This window comes from Schistocerca gregaria, chromosome 1, assembly GCF_023897955.1.
Source record: "Schistocerca gregaria isolate iqSchGreg1 chromosome 1, iqSchGreg1.2, whole genome shotgun sequence".
NCBI classification, from domain to species: domain Eukaryota; kingdom Metazoa; phylum Arthropoda; class Insecta; order Orthoptera; family Acrididae; genus Schistocerca; species Schistocerca gregaria.
In genome coordinates this window covers 572,109,079-572,123,856 of record NC_064920.1, presented here as the reverse complement: position 1 = coordinate 572,123,856, position 14,778 = coordinate 572,109,079, and the positions used below count along the sequence as shown (strand labels likewise).

The 14,778-nt window shown below is 41.0% G+C and overlaps 1 long non-coding RNA gene across 1 annotated transcript in view; it reads left to right on the top strand.

Moving 5' to 3' along the window:
* LOC126356499 (uncharacterized) overlaps positions 1-14,778 on the top strand; it is a 69,151-nt gene that overhangs the window by 19,292 nt on the left and 35,081 nt on the right. The window contains exon 3 of the long non-coding RNA XR_007565765.1: positions 860-1,005. This is a non-coding gene — a long non-coding RNA (uncharacterized LOC126356499). The remainder of the gene's footprint in view (positions 1-859; positions 1,006-14,778) is intronic.

The window sequence follows — 14,778 nt, the reverse complement described above, 5'->3', positions numbered from 1 at the left end:
ACACTAAGCAGATTCAGAAGGATGTAGGTTGCAGTAGGTACTGGGAGATGAAGAAGCTTGCACAGGATAGAGTAGCATGGAGAGCTGCATCAAACCAGTCTCAGGACTGAAGACCACAACAACAACAACAACAAGTGCCACATGCTTATTAGCACTTGCTAAGGGGTGTCGGCTATTGGGAGGTGTCAGCTATTGTAGGTGTCAACTACTGTGGGTATTTTCCAGTGCAAGCAGGTAGTTGGTAACAGGTAATGGGTAACGGTAAATAATGAAGGTTAAATGGTAAACAGTAAACAGATAAAGATATGTAGGTAATGGTACAATGGGAAACTGTACACAGTAACTGGCAAATGGGTAATAGGGGAAAGCCAGTCACCAGTCACCACGTGAACTGATGATCATTACTTCAATAGTATCCACTATGCGCTCGGGGTAATGGTAGTTACACTCTTCAACTTATTATTATTATTTTTTTTTGAATGAATTCTTTTCAACATGGCATAAAGAACTTCAATGCGTTTTGATACTCGTGATCAGGACTAAAACTACGGCAAGTAACGCTGATGGACAAGCTACAGATATCTGACATGGTGCTTCCTTTTTCTAATGTAGTGTTTTACTCTGCTTTCAGATCTGAAAACCGTTTTGGTCTGACACATCAGGTTTTGAATATACCGATAAAAATTAATTTTCGTGGAATACGGTTCATTAATTTTTTTGCCCAAGCGTTCTTAGTAATTTTTCATCTAACGCTGTACAATGTTTTCGTCATCTTTGAAAATATTTTTTTTGAGATAATACGACAAAAATTTTCGATATCGTGTTACTAATCGTTCATGTGTTTCTTTATTATTTTCAGTTTAAGGCGATATTATGACGTCCAGAGGTTGCACAAATACACGAGACTTGTTTCGCTATGTGTGCGGTTGCCTAAGAGACTAAGCCCATCGTAGGTCTTTTACATCATTTCTGAAGAAGGCATATGAACAACACTTCGATTGAAATGTAAGTACTAGCAAATCATGGGCAACATCGTTCATGTTTGACGTGTGCACGCAGCTTCCGCAGTTGGATAAGGAAGGCGAAACAGAATAATCATCTGGCACCGGATTTTCCTACAAAACTCGTGTTTCTACAAAGTATCCAGACGTTCCTTCAGTTTCTAAATCATTTCCACATGATACCGTCGCTTGTCCAATATAGATAGCATATTCACAATATACATTTGATGAAGAAACGCAAGAAGAAAGTTATCTTTCACCTCCAAGCAGCATATCACACCCTGAATACTAGTCTGGAGAAGGTATTCATCTACTGTGCGGTGCTGATCTTTGTGACCTCATATCAGACCTGGCACTAACAAAACAAGCTGAACTCCTCAGTTCATTCCTTAGAGGAATTTTATTTGCTTGCGCTTGGTAGAATAACTTCACATTTGCATTGCAAAGAACATAAGAAATTATCTTCAATGAGTGACACTGTTTGCTGCTGTAAGGACGTTTGAGGTCTCACGTCAAATCTCAGAGTTTAACGAAACACTGAAGCATGGTGATTGTTCAGTGACTCACTGGAAATAAATCAGAAAGCAGTATTTATTATTATACAATGGAAACATTTATGCATCAGTACCAGTTCGTCATCCTACCAATCTAAAAGGGACATATGGATCTATGATGCTACTTCTTGAAAAAATACTACATAATTTAAAAGTTGTTACCATTATCATGGGAATTCAGGCAGTACTGCTGTTTTGTCAGTGGGTGGCACAATAGATATGGAAAGCAAAACTACATAAAGAAAATGGGACAATTAAGAACAGACTGTAACCAGGAAATAATCTTCTCCATGTGCCATTGATTGACCACGATAAAGTTATCATGCTACCGCTGGTCCTCATGAAGAATTTCGTGTAGGCACTACACAACGACTCAGATGTTTCTCGGTACCTATGCACCAAATTTCCAAAGTTGAGATTTGCGAAAGTAAAAGAAAGTGTGTCCATACGTCCACAAATAAGGAAGGTAATTGCTGACACCCACTTCCAAGACTTACTGAATAATACTGAAACAAATGCAGGGTTGGCATTAAAATCAGTTGTAGCCAATTTTCATCGAAATTGTGAGTCCGTTGATTGTAAATGTTGTGAAGAAGTGCGTACAGACAGCTGAATGTCAACACGCCCTCAAAATTCATCTCCTTCACTCTAATTTACACTTCTCCCTCAAAAATCTAGGTTCTGTCAGTGACAAACAAGGTGAACGTTTTCATCCGGACATCTCAGTGATGGAGTTACAGTCTCAGTGCCAGTGGAGTGAAGAAATGTTGGCTGACTACTGTACAGATCAGTGTGACATGCAAAAATGCTCAGCACAAACGGGAATCTACAGCCAAGAAATTCAAAGCAAACCCTCCATAGATTAATGGTGTATTTTCAATCAGTATCGATTTTTATGTGTGTATCATATCCTGAACTAGATAGTACTGTATAGCACATGTGCGATGTGACTAAATCTCGTCGTTTCCTTACCTAACGCCATGTTAATTAGTACTCTGTGTAACAATAATTGTTCTCGTGAAATATAAACGGTTGAAGGAGCATATCCAAAAAAAGGTGGGTGGTAGGGACAAATGGTTTCCATATTTTAGATCACCATGTTTCACTTGTCTTAGAACAAGTGTTGGATAATATGATATTGCCAATTTTTAAAATTTGTTTTTCACTGTAACTGAAGGCCTACCTTTGAATTTGGTGCAAAAAAAATAGAGCATTCAGATAAAAAATATAGCATTCAGACAACAAATAGAGCATTCAGATACTTTTGAGCACGGTAAAAATACTGCAAGTAATTTATTGGTTAACTACTGTTGAACATGACACGAAAAGAAATTCAGAGTGTTTGGGTACCTTCGAGCATTGTCAAGATGGCTGCATTGTGATTGTTTGTTTCATTTTAATGGCCTGCAAAGTACTTTTACGTATGGAAATACTGAAAGTTGCATACTTCACGTAAGTTTTGGGAAAAGTACTCTTCAACAAGATGCAAAAAAAGAATTCACAGTTTTCAGATATTTTTCAGCATAATCAAAAGTACAGAAAGTAATTTTTTTGATAAATTCTTTTGCATATTGCAAAAAATTCAGATTTTATAGATACTTTTCAGCATCAAGATAGCTACATTGTGACTGGCTGGTTCGTTTTAGTGATCTTAAGGTATTGTTTTCTGACCGGAAGAGAGGGGAAGGTAAGGGAGGGAGTGTTACAAAGCACAACAAGGCTAGTTCCACTAACTTGATTTTTTAAAAATTATATGTGTTTAATTTTTAAATTTTTCCCCAGCCACCATCTTAAATTCTCAAATTATCTGACAGTCACCATTTGAAATTTTTTAATACACCACCAACTCCATCTTGATGACATCACATGTCTGCAGTATTGAATAGTGGTGGAACGTGGACTGTGTGCCAGAAGCCCCATAGTATTCCTACAGATTTTGTCCTTATCGTATTGAACTAAACGCTGCTATACAAATTGATTCAGCTGTCCTTACCGATGTCGTTTTATGCAACCCCACTTGATAGAACAAAGGTGATGGCCATTTCTTTCTGGAGAAGTGATTCACAGGGTGAAAATGTCGCAGAATGACTGGTAAAGTAGTCGAAGACCTCTTAGACCTATTTTAGATGTTTTGTTTATGACACTACTTTAGCACATTCACGCAGCAAGTCATATATATTAGTCTTATCATTGAGTTATATACCAGAAACCTGTTACTTCCACAATTCCCATTTGGACATCTCCAAACGTTTCTGAACCATTTACTAAGCATTAAGTACTATAATCGAAATAAACTTTCAGAAGGACTCCTCTTCCTTAAGGACTCCTCTGTCAATTGCACGAAGATAGATTGCAGACACTTGGATAAGTATGGTCGAAGTAATGTATATATTGGTCCAAAAATACCTTGTAACTCAGGTCTGCGTTAGCAGTATAGCCTATGGACACCCAGCCTGACTCGTGGTGGAATATCTACTCAACATTTAATGTTCCATTCCAAGTGAACTGTTGTCGTCCAGCACCAGCTGTGTCCAGATGCAAAAGTGTTCCCTATAAGCACACTCGTTTCTTTCTTTCGTTATGATTCGATGCAAGAACGTGGTAAATGGACTGTGGCTCTTCAGCAAATGGGTCAACCCTCTTGAGGGATTCAAATGCTGTAACATTTTTTTGTGTGTGTGTTTAGGAAGAAACTGTAGTTTTTCTTTCTTTTCCTGCATCACCACGGCATTTGTGTCAGAGAAATACGATGTCAAATGTGTTCCACGTGTAATTAAAAAAGCTACTACATATACTTACTTGTTTGCAGTTTGTTGCCCTACCATGATATTTTGAATATGGTAATAGTCATCCTTCTTCAAGCTGTAAATAGCTCCTTTTTCTATGTTTGAAGAGATATTTCTAGTATGGCTTACAGTGCCTCCTAACAGCCTGAGGAGTGCTCCTCCTTGTACTGTAGTTTGTTTTGAACAACCAGCGAAAGTTGTACACATCTCAGGGAGGTCCCAGCCTCCATTCTAGCAGCACCAAGAGAATAGACAATTTTTTTGTGTATTATATTACGAGCTTCTAACTAGATGTTTGTTAATTGCTTAGCTTTGTCTGTGTGTCTTTGTAGTTTAATCTTAAATTTCTCACATGTTTCAGTAGTGTAAATTTCCACTGTCTTTAGGACTGGTAGGGACTGTCATTGCTATACTCATATGCAAGATAAGTTGGAGGCACGTTGATCACACATAATGTGAAGAACAATGAAACAATTTAAAATCAGAGATCGTAAAATGGTCTAGATTAAATTGATTGAAAGTCCCCACAATAGCCGTTTATTGTGTTTTCACTGTATGAGGATTGATTTCATGCCTTGGATATATATCTGCAGGTCATATAAAACTAATACTTCTCATAGCTCAAGGGATTGATAGATCCAGTCACATGGTATGAGACTGCTGCCCCTGGGCATCATTGGTGAAAGGCTGGCCATGAGGATCTAAGGGACATCCAGCACATCCCACTTGTGCCACGATTGGTCCATTGGTTCGCTTAGCTCTGTTGCTACTGAAAAGGAGATTACCTTGGGTGATTGAGTGGGTTATTGTTTGTAGGTGTGGCAGACAGCAAAAGACTTTCTGGAGGACAGAATGAAGGTCCTTGCTGGGTTTTTTTTTTTTTTTTTTTTTTTTTTTTTTTTTTTTTTTACAAACAGGTTTCACGTATTATCTGTGTCTGATACAGATCCTGAGGCGGCTGCAGTCACTTGCCTACTTTCAGAGGATGCCTCTCAGCCTGCAAGATTCAAGCATTCGCAGGCGGTGGGTTTAATGGTAGAAAGTACCCAATGTTATGTGCATGATGGAGCCCTTAGGGACATGGTTGCAAGGAGGGGAAGAAATCCAATGTGTACTCCGTGAACATGGTGGGGGAGTCATTTCAGATGAGGAAAGATCCTTCCCAATGACATGAAGAAAATTGAGTCAGCTAACTGCAGCTGTTGGCTCATGTCGGTAGAAATGAGTGTGTCACTTTGGATCGAAGCAGATTCTCTGTTTTCTGGCGATTACGTATGGCACACAGCTGAGCGAAGTTTCTGAATCAGAGGCTCAGTTGGTTCTGCTACCGTGTAGGCTGCAGATTCGTTGACTTGTGTCGTATGATGGAGTGGTATCGGGACCTGCCTAATAGATCAGCAGTCCATTATACACAGGCGGTGGTTACATGGGTAGTGAGGACAGTGTGAAATGGACTTAACGTTGTTCTAGGTTGGAAGGTCTCGGAAAAATTCAGACAGGGCTTCAGTCTCAAAGAGTGCCTTTCTGAGACATTGGTATCATTGTTAAATACGGCCGTAGTTATGTTGGTAAAGAACCAGAGCACCTAGTCACTACGGAAAACACCGCAGCAGAAGACTTTATAGGTACTAAAAGTTAGCTGAAGCCGGAAATAAGTTCAGTTTAAATTCTTACCTAGGATATAACAGTGTTCAGAAAGAGCAGATTAAAATCAGTTGGTGTTTGTAATTCTTATCTTGTAGTGAAATTGAAGTAGACCCCTGCTGTGTGTTAGTATGGGTAGAGGTTATGCTCGCAACCGGACTAAATCAATAACTGGTTTCTTTAACAGATTACCACCCTCCCCCCGACTTATACAGCTATAGATTTGGTGGTGACTTCAATTTTCGCACTATATATTGCTGAAAATATATGTTTAAAGTAGGCATTAGTCATAAAACGTCGTCCGAAGTTATCCGAAATGTGTTCTCCAAAAATAATTTTAATTTTGAGCAGTTAATTCAGGAACTCATATGAAGTGTAAATGATAATGCTAATATACTAGGCCTCTTAGCCACAAACAATGATAAGTAAATAGCGAGCGTTCTGTTCATTGGAGAGATTAGTGACTCCAAGGCTGTTATAGCGAAACAGAATACCGTAACATCGAAACCCACCAAAACGAAACACAAAATACTCGTTTACCTATTTAGAAAAGCGGAAAAAGTAATTATGTAAATGTAGGTCATATGTGGCTTCTACATCCACATCTACATAATTACTCTACAATTCACAATTAAATGTGTGGCTGAGGGTTCATCGAACCACCTTCAAGCTATTTCTCTACGAGCACATAAAACTTTCTGCGAGCTCTGATTTCTCTTATTTTATCATGACGATCATTTCTCGCTATGTAGAAGGTAGTCAAGGGAATATTTTCGCATTCGGAGGAGAAGGTTAGTGATTGAAATTTCACGAGAAGATTCTAATGCAACGAAAAACGCCGTTGTTTTAATGACTGCCAACCTAATTCACGCATCATGTCCATTGCACTCTTTCCCCTATTTCGTGATGTCCTCCATCAGTCCCATCTATGGGGATCTCACACCGCACAGTGATGTTCCAGAAGAGGGCGGAAAAGTGTGTTACCCGCAGTTTTTTTAGTCGATCTGTTGCATTTTCTAAGCGTTCTACCGATAAATCGCAGTCTTGACCCAAAACATTATCTAAGAGATCGTTCCGACTGAAGTTATTCGTAACCGAAATCCCTAAGCATTTAGTTGAAGTTTACAGTCTTTCGATTTGTGTGAGTTGTCGTGTAACCGAAATTTAGCGGATTTCTGTTAGTACTCATGTGGATAACTTCACACTTTTCATTATTAAGAGTCAATTGCCACTTTTAGCACCATATAGATATCTTGACTAAATCATTTTTCAGTTGGTTTTGATCATCTGATGACTTTACAAGACGATAAATGACAACATCATCTGCAAATAATCTAAGAGGGCTGCTCAGATTGTCTCATGCCGTTTATGTAGGCAGGAACAGCAGAGGGCATGTAAAATCATGAACATCAGCTGGCCTATATCACTTCCTTGGGAAACCTCAGATGTTACTTCTGTTTTACTAGATGACTTTGCGTCAATTACTACTAACTTTGACCTCCCTGTTAGGAATCCAAAGAAACAGTATTTACGGCAATCGACAGTTTCATACCAAGTAACATGATAAGAGATGGTACTGATCCGCACGGTACACAAAACAGGCCAGAACACTGTTGTAGAAGCAACGAAGAATGCTTGATAAATTTAAAAAGAACGCAAAATCTTCAAGACTAGCGATGTTTTACAGAAACTCTAAATTAAGCGCTGACTTCAGTGCGAGATGCTTTCAATAATTTCCACAACGAAACTCTCTCTCGTACTCTAGCAGACAATCCTAAGATTTCTGGTCTCGTGTGTAGTATACCATCGACAAGATGCAATTAATATCTTTAATACGTGATAGCAGTGATGATGTTACCGATGATAGTGCTACTAAAGTGCGATTACTAAACATGGTTTTCCGAAATTCCTTCGCCAATGACGATGAAGTGAAGATTCCAAAATTCGAATCAGGAACAGCTGCCAACTTGAGTGATTTAGAAGTAGATTCTTAGTGTAATAAAGCAACTTAAGTCACTCAATACAGGCGAGTCTTCCGGTCCACACTGTATATGCGGAGTATGCCGATCAAACAGTTCCATTTTAAGCAGCCACTTACAACCGCTCGCTCGATGAAAGATCTGCACCTAAAGACTGCAAAGCTGCCCAGCTCACGGCAGTACACAAGCATAGCGAGTAGCTGTCTCCTACTCTCTATGACACAAGAAAAAGTAATTCAATGAAATGTAGGCCCATGTCACTGACATCGATTTGCAGTAAGATTTTGGATCATATACTGCGTTCGAAACTTATGAAATACATCATAGCGAACCATCTGTTGACACATAGCCACATTCTTGTGAAATTCAACTGGCTCTTTATTTACACGAGGTAATGAGTGCTTTCAACAGGGCTCGAGTCCATTCTATATTCCTGTATTCCCAGAAGGCTTTTGACACCTTCCTCACAAGCTGAATCTCATCAAATAGCGCGCCTACTTAGTATCGTCCCAGTTGTGCAACTGTATTCGTGATTTTTCATTAGAAAGGTGACAGTTTGTAGTAACAGACGGAAGTCCTTGATTGAAACCGAGGTGATATTTAGGGTTCCCCAAGGAAGAGTCATAGGCCCTATGCTGTTCTTATCCTGCATAAACGATAGAGGAGACGATCTACTAGCCGTCTTAAATTGTTTGCCGATGATGTTGTCGTTTGACTTGTAGTAATATCATCAGAAGTCCAATACGAACTACAAAATGATTTAATATCTGCATCGTGAGGAAAGCGGCAAATGACGCTGAACAATAAATAACAAAAAAAGTTCCGTTAAATTTTGGTTACACGATAAATCGATTCAATTAAATACCTGTCAGTTACAATTACGAACAACTTAAATTGAAACCATCATACAGAAAACGTCGTGAGAAGGCGAACCAATTAGTGCGTTTTGTTGACAGAACACTTCGAAAATGCAACAGGTCTACTAAAGAGACTGTTTACAATCCGCTTGTCCGTCGACTGCTAGAATATGCTGTGCGGTATCGTATGCTTACCAGGTAGGACTGACGGAGGATATACACTCCTGGAAATTGAAATAAGAACACCGTGAATTCATTGTCCCAGGAAGGGGAAACTATTGACACACTCCTGGGGTCAGATACATCACATGATCACACTGACAGAACCACAGGCACATAGACACAGGCAACAGAGCATGCACAATGTCGGCACTAGTACAGTGTATATCCACCTTTCGCAGCAATGCAGGCTGCTATTCTCCCATGGAGACGATCGTAGAGATGCTGGATGTAGTCCTGTGGAACGGCTTGCCATGCCATTTCCACCTGGCGCCTCAGTTGGACCAGCGTTCGTGCTGGACGTGCAGACCGTGTGAGACGACACTTCATCCAGTCCCAAACATGCTCAATGGGGGACAGATCCGGAGATCTTGCTGGCCAGGGTAGTTGACTTACACCTTCTAGAGCACGTTGGGTGGCACGGGATACATGCGGACGTGCATTGTCCTGTTGGAACAGCAAGTTCCCTTGCCGGTCTAGGAATGGTAGAACGATGGGTTCCATGACGGTTTGGATGTACCGTGCACTATTCAGTGTCCCCTCGACGATCACCAGAGGTGTACGGCCAGTGTAGGAGATCGCTCCCCACACCATGATGCCGGGTGTTGGCCCTGTGTGCCTCGGTCGTATGCAGTCCTGATTGTGGCGCTCACCTGCACGGCGCCAAACACGCATACGACCATCATTGGCACCAAGGCAGAAGCGACTCTCATCGCTGAAGACGACACGTCTCCATTCGTCCCTCCATTCACGCCTGTCGCGACACCACTGGAGGCGGGCTGCACGATGTTGGGGCGTGAGCGGAAGACGGCCTAACGGTGTGCGGGACCGTAGCCCAGTTTCATGGAGACGTTTGCGAATGGTCCTCGCCGATACCCCAGGAGCAACAGTGTCCCTAATTTTCTGGGAAGTGGCGGTGTGGTCCCTTACGGCACTGCGTAGGATCCTACGGTCTTGGCGTGCATCCGTGCGTCGCTGCGGTCCGGTCCCAGGTCGACGGGCACGTGCACCTTCCGCCGACCACTGGCGACAACATCGATGTACTGTGGAGACCTCACGCCCCACGTGTTGAGCAATTCGGCGCTACGTCCTCCCGCATGCCCACTATACGCCCTCGCTCAAAGTCCGTCAACTGCACATACGGTTCACGTCCACGCTGTTGCGGCATGCTACCAGTGTTAAAGACTGCGATGGAGCTCCGTATGCCACGGCAAACTGGCTGACACTGACGGCGGCGGTGCACAAATGCTGCGCAGCTAGCGCCATTCGACGGCCAACACCGCGGTTCGTGGTGTGTCCGCTGTGCCGTGCGTGTGATCATTGCTTGTACAGCCCTCTCGCAGTGTCCGGAGCAAGTATGGTGGGTCTGACACACCGGTGTCAATGTGTTCTTTTTTCCATTTCCAGGAGTGTAGAAGTTCAAAGAAGGGCAGCTCGTTTTTTATGATAGCGAAATAGTGGGGGGAGTGTCACAGATAGATGCGCGGGTTGTGGTGGCAATCATTAAAATAAAGGCGTTTTACGTTGCTGCGAGATGTTTTCACGAAATTACAATTACCAACCTTCTCCTCTGAACGCGGAAATATTTTACTGCCGCCATGTCACGCAGGGAAAAGTTATCATTGTAAACCAATAAGAGAAATCAGAGCTCGCACGTAAAAAAATTTTGGTGTTTGTTTCTCCACGTGCTCTTCGAGAGTGTGACAGGGGAGAAATAATCTGAAAGCGATTCTGTAAACACTCAGTCAATCACATAAATTTGAACTGCAGAACAGTCATGACGATGTAGATGTTGATGTGTCCTCCTATAGTGGTGTTACCGGTAATAGCTAATGAGGCTAAACACTTGCACAGAAACAATAAAGAGGGGCTCTTGGGGCAACCGTATTGTTTGTATAGGCAGCTTATAATCACGTCTGCTGAAGCATATTAGTTTTTGCTTGAGACACTGTTGAGTCGATTGGAATTAATGCAAGACATTGACACAATGTACTGCCATCAGAAACTTTACGCAAGCAGGTGCAAGGGGATGTAGACTGCAATAGTTATACAGAGAAGAAGAGGCTTGCACAGGACAGATTAGCGTGAAGAGCCGCACCTAACGAGGAAATTTAGAGTCCGCATAGGGTACGATGGGCGATGCGCAGTAAGCAATTTTCGTCCAAAATGCTGGGCGAGTTCATCCGTTCCGAAGGAAAGGCCATTGTTTGCCCTCTTTCGGTCGGTCAGAATCGAGGCGCACGCCCTGCAGTCTTTCTCAAACGATTTCACAGAAACACTCCGAAAAACAAAAAATCATTTTGCGTTACTTATAGCTGTATATTTCAGCTTCATGATATCGTGCCCATTATTTCCCTAATGGTTATAGTTATTGTGATGGTCGCACGTATCTAGGACACTGTGCGAAATTCGAGAAAGATTGCAACGAAAAATACCGGTCGCTAATATTTTGCGTTTAGTGCATTCTATATAATATGTTGCTGTGAATTAAACTTAGCTAATATACTGAAGTTTTCTTTAGACGTAAGTAGAGTTCTCTCTCCGTCATCAGTCTCGAGAAAATTGATTTGATGTAGTATATTGATTAGCGGCCGCGCGTGCCAGCGATAAAGCCAGAATGAATATTCACAGCATTCCTCATATTTCATAAACGGATTCAGATATCGGATTGAGATTTTGGTAAACAATAGAATGAAAAGAAGAGAGTGTTTTGCCATATGGTTATTATGTAAAACTTCATTGTCTACCGACATACGCCGCTAACTACATACTTCTTCGAAAAAAGAATGTAATTTTTAAATGCCATGGGTATTTGGTGAAACAAGAAATGCTATGGGTTTTGGAATAACGCAAATGAAGACATTATAGTATTTTTTATACTGAGGATGTGCTTTTTCATTAGCTACTGACTTTACTTTTTCTCAGTTCTTCACTCAATAAACCACTGTTCAGGATTCTCTACACAACTACGTCTGCACAATATTTTAATGAGGTGACATTGTGTAAACTCCTCTGTGTTTTGGCAAAAGACTTATATTTTACCGTGACAGTTAGACAAATGTAGGTTCCACTCTAAATTTTAGGTAACAAAAACAGCGGAGGTGACACTAGAGATTTTTGAATCATCACCATGCAAGTCTGACTGCGGAGTGGCTACACTTAATATTTACAGAAAATGTGAGCCTATGTTTAAGGCCAGAACGGCACTTATAGTACAGCGCCCGCCCACAACCACTAACCCCTGTCCCCACGCATGCTCTGGCGATTGCGCACCCGTCAGCCACGTTTTTCAGCGACCGACAATCTTGATAAAAAGTGCAGCTGGTTTTAAACGTTCATTTATTATTGTTTCCTCTGATTACAACCCAGTGTAATCGTTTTTAGTTGGCGCCACTGGGGCACTTTGTGTGTCAGGGCCAGGGTGAAGCCAGGATTTTTTCAAAGACGGAGGGGGGCGAAGGGTCCTACCTGTTTAAACGGACCTTAAAAAAGACTCATATTTTTCATTTATTCTGAAAATTTCAATAAAGAACTATAAACGATTTTATTCAACAATGATACCGGAGTTTTCACCAAGTGGAGATATAATTTTGTGATGCAGGAAAGTTGTACGTCGGCAAACCGTTAAGAAACAGTCATGCTCCAATCTCCCTTTACTCCCCAAGGTCATTTTACATTATTCTTCTTTCAGTCTGGATTTGAGTTGAGGAAGTGATCAGGAATGGACGAGAGCTTATTTTTTGGAACATCGCGGTTATTATGAACACGGCTTTGGAATAAAGATCTCTCTGTTCAATGGAGCAGCTAGAACAAGTTTTGATGGTAAAAACGCAAAGGATCTCGAATTTTTCAGCGTTACACTATCTCAAATTTTCTCATTTGAATAGACATCTCTCACTTCTTGCTGTGTAAGAAAAATGATTTTCTGCTTTAAAGAATGTCGCAGCTGACAACTGCACGACCACAAATGAGGAGAATTTGGATTATTATTTATTTATCGTATGGCTTTTAGTGCCATGAATCTCCTAAGAGATGATCGGCTCACCTTTGAGGCAGCTCTTTTCATTTAAGCAGGGGCTGCATCTTTAAATGCGAAAATGCGAATCCACTGAAAACTACTCAAGTCAATGGAGAACTGGTTGTTGTATACTGCTTTAAAGTACAGCACAGCAAAATATTCAATTCTGACCTTGCATGTTTTTCCTTTAATTGTGCATGTTCAGTCATTTGATAGTTCATGAATGCATACATATTTTATTATTTAATTGTGCATAGAATTACTGGCTTCAGTTAGTATAATATTAGAAGAGCGTAAATAGATTTTGAACGAAAGGCGGAGAGAGCAGTTGGTTTCGACGAATTCCAGTAGCCCACTAAAAAAAAATATTTTAGAAACTAACGAACTATAGTATGTGCTGTCGCTATATATCCCATGTACTCTCCACAAAGCCCTTCCCATTGTTTCGTATTGGAAGTGGTTTTCATAACTGAGTACCGCCCAGGTGACCAAATTGACGATATTTTGCCATTTGGGCTTCTAATGAATGCAACTATCTCCGTTTGTACGATATTTTTGCCAATGAACGAGATTTTTGGGCGCTTTAGACAAATTCAGGTGTACTTTTGTGCTCTAATTTTAATTTAATGTTATTTGTAATGATATTTGCCTTATGAAATCCTGAAATACTGCATCCCCCAAAGGTCTCCTAGCCTTCAAAAAACGATTCCAATGTTGACATTAAACTGCTACAGATAGGATATTAGACCACTATAGTAGTGCTTACATATTGTAAACTTACCATAATGATTGTGGACAAATCAAAATAGGTTTTCCTCTTCTCTTGTTACAAAACTTATCCATAATTAGAAACTATAACAGTAGCACACCGCGCAAAATCAATAAGCGGTAGCACTTAACATTAAATTCAACTACAAGCAAGAACTGAACTGATTAACAAAACAACAACTGAGCTCAAGCAAGATCAACAATTAAATCTGGCTAAAATAGGGATTGGCGAAAGCTGATAGTGGTATGGATGTATAGATAATTTAAATCAATGGTTCGGCCTTGCTGATTATCGATACTGTGTATCCCTTTTTCATTGTATGATAGAAAATAAAAAAATCTTTCAGTTTCATTATGCGGCAACTAGATCGTGTATAATTTCATTTAGGTGATATGGGGGGGGGGGGGGGCAGGTCTGTATTTCCTGGACCGCCCTCCCCCCCTCCCCCCCCTCTTTGGCTATGTCCTTGGTCCTTGGTCAGATGTCTCATAAGCAACGTTTCAATGTACCTGATAGTGATGTGTCCACATAGACACATAGAGTATAGTGTACTATGTTCCTGTTGTTGATAATGATGAGATAAAGAAGGGAAGGGGAGAAAACTTGGTACCAATACAAAGCCCAAAAATGGCAGAAAAACTTGAAAATGTTGTGGCGTTAAGAACTGATAGTCCTCTTTTGAAAGATAAGGGAGACAGAACGAAGGAGAAAAAGCTATTGTACATGGAACTTGGAGGGTGAACTTTGGCTCATAGTCTGGTGACAACGAGCTTTACACCGTTATCTCTGCACACATGGCAGTCAAATACCGGCAAAAAAATGTCTGGCGCTACCAGGCTAAGCTGCTGGCGAAGAGGACGAGAGGATATTCAGAATTTCGAGCACCGCGCACGAGCTGTGTGGCTTAGGCGACTTTTAAAGGCTAATTTGAGGTTGTTAAGGGGCGAGGGG